The following is a 12,143-nucleotide window of genomic DNA, read 5'->3' on the forward strand; positions in this document are numbered from 1 at the left end:
GAATCCAAGATGGGGTGACTTGTGGAGATCTGACCAGGTTCTGTTACCCAGAATCCTTTGCAAACCTCAAAATATGGCCATAGAAACACTTTTTCCGCTCATTTCAGTGACAGAAAGTTCTGGAATCTGAGAGGAGCCACAAATTTCCTTCCACCCAGCGTTCCCCCATGTCTCCCGATAAAAATGGTACCTCACTTGTGAGGGTAGGCCTAGCGCCCGTGACAGGAAATGCCCCAAAACACAACATGGACACATCACTTTTTACAAAGAAAACAGAGCTTCTTTTTTTTTGCAAACTGCCTAGGTGTGGATTTTGGCCTCTAGCTCAGCCAGCACCTAGGGAAACCTAGCAAACCTGCACATTTTTGAAAACAAGACACCTAGAGGAATCCAATATGGGGTGACTTGTGGGACTCTGACGACAGGTTCTGTTACCCAGAATCCTTTGCAAACCTCAAAATTTGCCCAAAAAACACCTTTTCCTCTCATTTCTGTGACAGAAAGTTCTGGAATCTGAGAGGAGACACACATTTCCTTCCACCCAGTGCTCCCCCTAGTCTCCCAATAAAAATGGTACCTCACTTTTGTGGGTAGGCCTACTGCCCGCGAAAGGAAATGCCCCAAAACACTATCTGGACACATCAAAATTACCAAATACAAAACTACCTGTTTTTGCGGGGGGCACCTGCGTTTTTGGTCCTCGGCTCAGCAGCCATCTAGGGAAACCTACCAAGCCCATACATTTCTGAAAAATAGACACCCGAGGGAGTCCAGGGAGGTGTGACTAGCGTGGATCCCCCAATGTTTTCTTACCCAGAATCTTCATCAAACCTCAAATTTAGCTACAAAATCACATTCTTCCCACATTTCTGTGTGGGATCACCGCACAGGGACAAGTTTCATACCACCCAACTGTCCCCTCAGTCTCCTGGTAAAAATTATACCTCATTTGTGTAGGTGGGCCAAGTGCTTGTGGCAGGGAAGAGCCAAAAACATGTTGAAATTGAGGGGGGAACCTAAGCAGGTCCAAAAGGCCATTTTGAAAAAAAAAAATTTTTAGGCTGACAAGTACAGGAGAATTTTTATTGGTATGGATGAGACAATGCTGGGTACTAGGAATTTTGTGAATTACTGCAGATCACAAAAATGTGGGAAAAATGTGTGATTTGCAGCAAAGTTGGAGGTTTGCAGAGCATTGTGGGTAAGAAAATGGTGCAGGGTCCATGTGAAACACACCACCCTGGAATCACCCAGATGTTTAGTTTTCAGATGTGTCTAGCTCTTGTGGATTTTCCTACTGGCAGCGTCCCAAAGTCCATAAAGTGCAGCCCTCACCATTCCAAGTGGGACGATTTTGAGAGTTAGCCAATCTCTCATGGCCCAAATGTAAAACCAAAACCCCAAATAATCAAATGTCCTCTTGCTTGCCGTGGGATAAGATGTTTTAGTGTGCGGGGGAGACCTGAAAGACTGTTACCCCATGCAGTTGGGGTGGGGGCATAACCAGGCCCATACTGGTTGGTACCCACCACCACACTATTTTTTATTTTTTTTAATTCCCTGGCATCTAGTAGACTTTCTGCGATGCCCCCCCCCCCGGGTGTGGATCAGGGGTAATTGCCCCATATGCCCACTGGTGGGAAGAACAACTTTGGCCCCATTTATTTGGGGTGGGGGTATGGTCATACACCCACCCTCTTAATTTGGAAAAAAAACTTTCCTGGTCTCTAGTGGGCTTTCTGCCTCCCCATGGGGGGGAGATGGGCCTTCCAAAAATAGGCCAATATGCTCCAAAGGGGGCAGATATGGCCAACAGTAATGTGTCCCCATGGGGAGTGACCAATCCCTCGTGCCTAAGTGGTTTTTGTCCTCCCCCCCGGGGGCAGATCAGCCTTATAGAAATACGCCGATCTGCCACCGGGGGGCAGAAATGGCCTAAAATAAATTTACCCCCCCCGGGGAGCGACCCTTGCCTAAGGGGTCGCTCCCCTTGCGTGAAATTGGCGCAAAAAAAAAGCGCCGGTGCCTAGTGGTTTCTGACCCCCTTGGGGGCAGATTGGCCTAACAAAAATCGGCTGATATGCCCCGAAGGAGGGGCAGAAATGGTCTAAATACAATTTGCCCCCCAGAGGAGCGACCCTTGCCTAAGGGGTCGCTCCCCACCTCTAAAAAACAAAACAAAAACAAAAAAACCTAAAAAAAATTCTCCCCTGGCGCCTAGAGTTTTCTGCCCCCCAAGGGGGCAGATCGGCCTAATAACAATAGGCCGATCTGCGCGATGGGGAGGTGGCCTTGATGAGTGCAGTGCAAGATTGCATGCTGACGTCATCAGACGTCACGGGGGGGTCGGGGTGGAAGGGGAATGGTTCCCCTTCCATCCCTGCCTTGGTGGGGTGGGAGGGAAGCCGCTCCCTCCGAGCTCCAGGCTGAGGACGTAATGGTTGCATCCTCAGCACAGGAGCACTGTGCCGGTGGACATAACTATTACGTCCCCGGCACAGAAGGGGTTAAGCTTCTAGGAACATCTTTCCAAGATAGGAGCACTGCGCGAGGCCTCTGGACCAATATATTAAAACAACCAAACATAACTTAGATTTATTTTAGGTATCGCATAGTGACTGGTGCCACATAAGATGTAAAGTTTACCGGTCTCTTTGAACTTGAATAAATTAAATCAATAATTATTTTACTGATGCTTCAATGACCGGAGAAAAATCATTCATGCTGCAGTGTCTCGAGAGAAATGGGTCTGCTTTTTCTCCTTCTGTGATTTTAAACAATAAGCTCAAGCAAACCCATGTATCAAGGATCTCCTAAAAATTCTTGAATAAGTAGAAAAGTGAAGAAACAACTTTTTTGTGCCAGGCTATCATCATATCCCTGCACAAATAAATACTTAAAGTAGGCCCATATATGGTGAATTACCGCCTAATCTCTAGTCTGTAATATCCTAGCACAGTTATTGAAAAAAGTAACCAATCAACTATGTGGAACAAAACCTATTACTACACAGTCCCAAGTCAGGGTTCAGACCCTCTAGAGGCATCAAAACTACATTAGCCAACTTTAGAGAGGAAAGCCATACCTCACTGTGTTTAAATTAGCAATTCTTTAAGATATTGCTCAACCACTCAACTGCATGTAAAACAATTGTCCACAGAATTGGACTGCGTGGACCTGTACAGAGACCCTAGAAAGATCATAGGACTGGATCATCTCATTACTTCTTGTTCTCATATCCAACAAGTAAGAATTAGGTCCACAAAATCTTCCTCTAAGTAATTGTCCAATGGAATACTCCAAAAGTCATCCCCATTACCACCACCACGCAACCTTTGCATGCATCCTTTAGGCCATATCCTGGTCAATATGAGGCACACTTCCAAATGTATGCAGATAACACCCCAATTTACATTTTATTCAAAATGTCCCATGGGCCTATGGTAGCAGATCGAAATAACACATTGCAGAAATCATGTATACAAGTGCATTTAAGGAAATGTCATGTGTCTGAATGAAATGAAGACTGAGATTCATGTGTTTAATGGAGAAGATCAGAGGTCTGTCTCCTTTGAATCACTACAAATCTCGTGATTTGTTTCTTTTGGTTACATAAAGACCAGGTGTTTGGTAGTGCTGTTCAAAGGCAGCAAGTTATCCTCACTTCAGGTCAAAACTGTGATCAGTGATATCTAGCTGCAGTTATTCTTATTCCAAGTACACTCGCCTTACTCCACTCAACATATTTAGTACAACAGATGAGATTTTTTATAATGGCACACAAGGACTCCTATTATGCTATGTATGCAAGGCTTCCTAAAATACCTAACTAAAAGAATGCATTGATGGCAGACTCAGGCACCTAGATTATGCCTGAATGCCCACCAACTTGACTACATCAAATTGGCTTTGAAATCACTACGCTGGCTGTGGTGGAAGAGGGAACCTAATTAAGAATCCTCTGTACTGTTCACAAAGCAAACTAGAAGAAAAGCCTGACTGACATCCAGATTCTCAGTACTTCCCTTCAGTGGGTATCTTACTCAGTGAGAGTCATGGAGTGTAAGTCTAAACTTTCACAAGAACCACCACGATGAACGCAATTAAACATGATAGTGTGACAAGTAGTATGGCTATGGACGATGTCACCTCAAGGTTACAGGTTCATCCCAGTGAGAGGAAGCCTATGTGTTTGCTACAGCAATCTGCTAGTAACCTGCAAATCATATGTTTCACTGTCATTAAATAGTTTGGTGGGTTAATCCATCAGCTGCACAAATGTGTTTGTGTGTGTACGTTTCTCTCCTCAAGCTTCATTTTATTTGATAGTATGTATTTTGATATTATGTGACCTGCGTAGAACAGAGCAATAGAGTCTGCTTTTTAAATGCACATTTTTTTAAGAAAGATCCTATTAAAAAGCCCTACCCTGTACCCCCTCCAAATGTGGGGGATATCTGTGCCATCCTCCACCATGGAAGTGGGAATTACTCAAGACCTTCCCTCGAGTAAATGTCTGACCATTTTCAGGAAGGGAAGGAAATGGAATGGAGTTTGGGATTGCCCACAAACATATCGGTTTGTGGGTATTTCCTAACTAAAGTGCTTAATTGGTGAATAAAATCGTTCTGGTGCCCAAAGCCCTCCTCTTAAACATGCAGCTGCTGCAATTAAATGTGCGAACATGGAATACTGAGGCAGCGTAATCCTGAAGCCATCTCGAACCGTTCAATCCATTTAAAGGCACTCCCTGCCCCTTCAGCTCACTCTCGCAGCTTTCTGCTTTCTCACATTGACGCCTTTTCATTTTTCTCTTCCTCCGTCTTTCCCATATGTGTCTTTTGCTCACAGTAAATGTTTGAGGCATAAAAATAAGTGCCGGCCCCAGTACTCCGCACCGGAAACAACAAGCCCAAATTAAGCACTGCCTAACTAACAAGACTAACCACACCTTGGAATAATGCACTTTCCATCCCTGGTGTAGGATATACTACTGTGGATTTCTCTACAATCATGGTGGATAAATTAAATCTGCATTACTAAAACTATTCATGCCTGCCAGGAATCCTTTGGTCAAGTTATTTAAATTTATGTATTTCGTACCATAAGCATATGAAATAAATATGTCTGTGAATTGGGACCTCGTGCTGAGCAGAACAAAACACAGGTGGAACCAATTTCATTGGGTGCAGTTTAAATCAATTGTTTTGAAAATGAAAACTTTGTCCACATTAATTGTTTTTAGAGTCATTAGGGGTCAGTGGCTGTAAGTGACATAATTTGTTTTCCTTCCCTCGTTGTTTTTGGGAAGATGGGTTTTTTCTAAAGGGACACCTCGATTTTACTGGGGCCAGGCATCTTTACAGTAAAGGCTTCAATTTCAATGAAAATCAACACAGTGCCACATCCTGACTCGGGTGCACTGTTTCTGACTACAAAACGTAGAATGTATTTATGAGGGGAGAGTGGTACCCCACCCACCACCTGTGAACATACACCCCTGACTTAAAACCTTTGTTTGGCTGTGTTGCACTGGTTTACTCAAAATACTTCAAATATTCAAAACACGTAGGTAGACATCTAACAGGCAAAGGCTCAAAATTATACAACATATCAAACCCAGCTGTTCTGAATACAACTACCTGCAACTCAGGAAACTCCTGAAAACGGAGCTATTCAGTTGTTGCTTCGAGTAAAATACTAAATTGGCTGGAGTGAGGAATCCCAGATGTGGGAATTGGCCCACCCCCACATTTAGTTAGAGTACTACTACCCAACACAACTGGCCTTGTGATTCATTCTGCACAGTACTGTGAAGAAGCTATGGGACCATAGATAGAGCTATGAGACTATGTAAAAATACCTGAATAAATGGTGTGCCCAAGTGGATGTGGTCTATTTATGCTAATTTCTTCTGAATGTTTAACGTGTAGACTTGCTCAAGGACATGCATACGATCTTCAGTTAGTAGTGCTAGGCCAGCTGCACAGCTTTGGTGCCCCGTTGTGCATACAATGGTGTCAGATAGTAGGTCTAATGTGCTCAGTTGGTGTAGGTCAAAGTATCAGTTTCACTTGACATGAATGTGCCATTGAGGTGACAATATATATCCAACTATGTAGCCTGGAACAGTGTTTTGAGCATGATGAATATGGACTGTGTCTTATAGATATTGCTGATGCAGGCAAACTATGAATATACGTTTATATGCATGGCTTATTGAGGTGGCAACACTTTGTCAACCACATGACTAGGAGCTGCTTTGGATGAGTGATGAAGTGTCAGGTGTCATTCAATTTAACGAGGCATATACGTAAATCTTTGAATGAAAGTGATATTCATTGATTACTGTGTTCTGCTGTGTTTTGCTGTGTTTGAGGCCATCCTGTGGTGGTAAAGCAAGCAGTTGAGTATTAGTGCTTAGCCAGTGATATGACTTTGGTGCTATGCCATGCACATGATAGTGATAGATAGATAGATAGATAGATAGATAGATAGATAGATAGATAGATAGATAGATAGATAGATAGATAGATAGATAGATAGATATAGAATTGGTTGTTTAGGTGCGTCCTAAAAGGTAGGTGTATCTAGAAACCTTTTTTCATTTGAGTGTACATCACATGAAAACTTGGTTCTTATTGGTGCAAATGAAGGTACTGGTAACTTTGAATTACTGCAACCTGAAGACATGCAAAGATGACAGAAAAAAAGATAGATAATGGAAAAAACAAATTGACACAGTCAAAAAGTGGCCTACTAACTTTGTGTTGCTGCGCACTACCACGGTGACTCTTTCTCGAGCCGCGGCCAGGCCGGCGGTCTGAGTTTCAAGACTCCGGCACCGCCGCGGCCCGTTGTTTTGCCTACCTGTTTTCGCAGTGCAACCAAGGAGGCACATTTTGTGCTCTGCGTCGCACCACAGCCCCTGCCACCCTCCCTGAATTCACCTATACTTACATCCTTGGGTTTTTTCCTTTTTCTTGCCTCCTTTTCTTCTTTTTTTCTCGATCTTCATTTCTTCTTTTTCTTGGTGTCCATGTTGTCTTCCTCCTTGGTGTTCTTCTTCCCAGCATGCCTTTTTCCTTTTCCTTTTCTACTTGGTCTTTTTTCCTATTCTTTTCTATATGGTCTTTCCTAATCCAAGATGGTGTTGCACTTTCTTCCTGTTGTGTCACTTCCTGTTTTCTGGTATATACGCACTTCAGCTCTTTTCTTCCTTGCGTTGCAAACACTTCTGCTTAGTGGTGATCCTCGCTCCTGCATTCCTGTTTTTTCCTGCAAGATTTATTCTATTTTTCCTTTTTTCATTGTTTATTTTTCCTCTTTTTCAGGAGTTCCTGCAATAGAGTTTTCTTCCCAACTTTTGGGTTCTTTCCTCTGGGACTCCTTCTGGAGGGTACGGTCTGCCTCGGCATCTTTTCAGGTCAGTAGCATCATGGCTACTAGAAAGGGTCACCCGTATCTTGGGCAGTCCAGAAACAGTATAAGATTGGGTGTTTCTTCAAGTTCTTCAGCCAACGGTGGTAAGAGACGTGCAGACCGTGACAAACTTTGGTTCTGAAACGCAATCTTTTTATAGGTGAATATGCACATGTAATCCGAATAAATGTGTCACCCACTGTGCAAAACAGCCCATGGCTGAAGTGGACTGACATGCAGTATGCTCCGGTTTGTGCAAGCAAAATGTGAGTTGAACAGACCAACTAATGAAGTATGCTGACACAAATTCCTCCTTGTTTGTATATTTGTGTTTATTTCCATTTATTAATTGTTTAAAAAGGGGTGATAGACATGTGGTCTCACTGTGCAAACAAACAAAAATTCTGAGATTTGGTACAGTCTGCATAACATTTGGTGATTCGTTATAGGAGATGCCAGATATATTACAATGCAACTAACCACACTTCATTGTACTAAGCACACTTCATTGTACAATAAAACAACAAAATGAATTATATTGGCTCGTGTTGGAAATGGCCCTTTTTGCAGGGTTATCCCTAAACATTTGGCCTCTGACCTCCTGTTTTTGACTGTGTGCAGCATTTTGTTTTTGCTGGCTTCTGGGCAGTTTACTACCACTGACCAGTGCTAGAGTGCAAGTGTCCTCTCTCTAAATTGTATAGGGGATTGGTTAATCCATGATTGGCATATATGATTTACTAGTAAGTCCCTAGTATGTGCACTGTGTGTGCCCAGGGCAGGTAAATCAAATGCTTCTAGTGGGCCTGCAGCACTGATTGTGCCACCACATGAATAGGCCTGTAAACATGCCTCAGACCTGCCACTGCAATGTCTTTGTGTGAAGATTTAAACTGCCATTTTGAACTGACAAGTGTACCCAGTTTCCAGGCCCAAACCTTCCCATTTTCTACATGTAAGACACCCCTAATGTAGGCCCAAGGCAGCCCCGTGGGCAGGGTGCAGCGTAATTATACTGGTGTTTTTTACGTGTCCTGATAGTCAAATACTGCTAAATTAGTTTTTCACTATTGCAAGGCCTATCTCTCCCATAGGGTAACATGGGGATTACCTTCAAATATCTTTTAAGTGTAATTTTTCCATTGGGAGCAGATAGAGATGAGGAGTTTGGGGTCTCTGAACTCCCAATTCAAAAATACATCTTTTGGTGAAGTTGATTTTTGAATTACAAGTTTGAAAACGCCACTTTTAGAATGTGGGCATTTTCTTGCTTAACCTTTCTGTGTCTCTGCCAGGGTGTGGAACACACGTCTGGGTCAGGATGACAGTTCGGCTATTTGTGAATTCACTCTAGACAGTCACACAAAGGGAGCTGAGGTGTGCCCTGCATATCCTGTTGGGTCTTCCTGAGCTTGAGTCTTGGGAGGAGCTGACACTTGCACCTGAACAGAGCTGTGCCTGTCCCTACACAAAGTAGTCTCCAACCTCCTGGAGTGTGTCTGTGACCAGGGCAGAAAAGTCAGGGTCTTTTGCACTACAAAGACTTCTCTTCGAAGTTTGCCTACTTCAAAGGCAGAAATGAGTATAAGCACTGGACCTCTGACCCCACAAAGTTATAACACTTCTAGACTGAGGACATTCTGCAGCGCCCGGGCTCTCTTGCTAAGAGTCCTGACTTTCTAAGTAGTGCCAAAACCTGTTCCTAGGCCCTTGGAAGTGAGCTCTGGTACAAATAAGAAGAAACTAAGCACATCGATTCTACAGCGACTTCGGAACTGGAGCCACTTTCGGACTCCGTGCCGCTACCTGCACCAGAGTCATGATCCCCGCTGAGTGCAATGATTGGGACCTGCAACCCATGCCAAATGCTGCTGCAACTTCTCTGAAGTCCCACTACAGTGTGAGTACCGAGTGCTGTGTCACTGATGCCTGTGACACCCGACTCCACTGCAGCACCTGTGGCCCCATGGTGTGATTGCGACACCATGAAGTCTAGGCCTCGCATTTTGACCTGCTGGCTTTATGCACCCCCCCCCGGGTAGTAAGGAACCGATGCCTCACCAATGATGCTGCATCACCTCCCCTGTAACCGTGAGGAACTGATGCCTCACCCCCATTCTTAGGAGTAAGGAACCAACACCTCACCTCCCCGGTAGCAGTAAGGAACCAACACCACACTGGCTCCAGGGACACCTCACCTCCTCAACTCTATGCAATGTCTTTGTTTCTTCATTGTTTTCCAAGGTACTGTACCTGGGGCCCATGCAACTCTGTGACCGGCCCGCACTCCCTCTCGAGTGGTGTCAGACTGCTGGGATTTACTTTGACAAGACGCCGTGATAGCCCCAGTTGCAGCTATTGTGTTTCTAAGTGCTTTACTAAGGTTTAGGGCCTCATTACGGGTTTGGCAGAGGGGATTACTCCATCCCAAACATGATGGCTATCCTGTCCGCCTTATTTCAAGTTCCATATGATATATGATATAATGGAACTTGTAATACGGCTGATAGGGTTTCCGTCACGTTTGTGATGGAGTAATCCCCTCTGCCAAGCTCGCAATGAGGCCCTTAATCTTTTAAAATTTGTATCTTTACTTTTGTGTGTTGGATGTTTGTCATTTTGGTCTTGTTTTACTAAGATACATATTGGCTGTTTTTCTAAACTAGTCTGGAGTACTTTTGTGGTGTTTCCACTGTGTGTGTACAAATACTTTACACTTTGCCTCTGAGAAAAGCCTGACTCCTTGAGCAAAGCTACCAAGGGGTGAGCAGGGGTATCTTACCTGTGTGACTCTCTTACCCTGACTATAGTGAGTGTTCCTACCTGGACAGGGTGCAAACCACTGCCAACTAGAGACCCCATTTCTAACAGCCAAATAATATTTGTAGAAACAAATGCACATTACCAATAATTGATAAATAGAATAAGTAAATAAATATATAAGGCAAAAATCCTCCAATTTCATGTTGAAATTTTGGTCAGATTCGATTTTCTTTTAACAAATCGACTTGATTAATACTTTGAAGCTTCAAGGAAGTTCAGAGTTAATTTTTCATGAAATAAAACGGAAGATAAATAATCTTTGGAATGTCAAGGTTTGAGATGTTAGAGAGCTATGTCACAACTCGCATTAGGAAAACTGTTGTAAGGGGGACAATGCTAGCAACTGACTAGCGCCTACGCATTTGCTTTATGCCTATGCATTAATTCCCAAAAGTATTTCAAATTCTCACACATGAGGGGCTTCAATCAAACCATTTTTGATGATTTTTATTCCTGAAAAACAAAATATATAAGCCAGGAGGGAGAGACTTCCATGGATTATACTGTATTTATAATATGACTTTAGGTTTTGGAAACTATGAGGTGTTGTTAATTTGTCATGCCCTTCTTCATTTATCTTTGATAGCTCTCTCGGCCCCTCCTTTCACCCATGCTGCTTAAAACTCCTGTGAATCCCACTAGAAGGTCTGCCTTCCATTTTACTCTGTATTTGGCAAAAGATAAAGCAGGAGGAATTTGACTGACACATCACCTAGGTATTGACTTACATTCTTTTTATCTTTTTAGATTGGTCAACTAATGCTGAGAGACCAGTTTGGGATAGTCTCATGAATTAAGCAGGGCAATAAATGTGCCTCAGATCAAGCTAAGAATTAATTCAGAGTCATGAACGTCACACTGTAATCAGCAAAATTAAGAGGACGGTTCGGAATTTATTTTGGGAGGCAGGAGTAGATTTGCATGTGAAAAAATGGTAAGGTATTGTGTAATGTGTGAGACAGCTGACCAGTGTCTGAAGACACTAAGGCCACCACTGGTTCCCATGACGATTACATTTCAGAATATGATTGACAAAAATGCAATTTGGCATGAACTTGGTGTGCTAAATATTGCTTATAAAAATATTTTTTGTAAACTATATTTAGGACACAATATTATGTCAGGCATGTGTTGTCCACCACATTCTGGATTATTTCCAATGAGAGATCCAGGAAGGTGCTGAAAAAGGAAGATAGTGGAAATTTGGTCTCATTCAAATGGGTGTGGGGACAACAAAATGCAATTTGATGGTAATGGCTTATTTCAGTAAATAGCGGAAAGCAGAGGTAGTTGAGAATGTCAGAGATATTCGTGAAGCAAGGAGTATTTGAATGTGTGATAAATGATAATTCTGTACAATTCAAGTCTGTACAATTGAAGGAATTCTGCAAGCAGTGATGCATATAACATAAATTAAGATTCAGGAGGCAATGATAACGCTGAGAGATTCAATAACGTTTTGAGGGTTTTGCATGAATGGCATCTTAAAAGGTTGAGGAGCCAGAGATAGGCGGAAATGAAATGAGTGCCATATGGGCATATCATACAGCTACATGGTTTTCTAGATTCATTTAAACAGAGGTTGTGTCCCAAATTAACATTTATTGGAATTATTTATGTTGTCAGGAAATGAAAAATAGTATATAAAGGAAGTAAGGAAAAAAAACGTTTTTTGCCGATGCTAAGCAGCATCAAACAAAAAAAAGAATCATGATGATTTGGCCGCTGGCTATACCTTCATGCAAGTGTTGGAGTGTAGTTATTATAATCAAAAATTAACATGAAATGTTTGCAAATTAATGTATAATGATGTCGCATAGAAAATTGTACTAATGTGCTTTTAACATAGGTGCTTGAAAATGTGCCCACGGGGAGTGGCCACCAATGTATACAATGAT

Source organism: Pleurodeles waltl, chromosome 4_1 (assembly GCF_031143425.1).
Source record: "Pleurodeles waltl isolate 20211129_DDA chromosome 4_1, aPleWal1.hap1.20221129, whole genome shotgun sequence".
NCBI lineage: Eukaryota > Metazoa > Chordata > Amphibia > Caudata > Salamandridae > Pleurodeles > Pleurodeles waltl.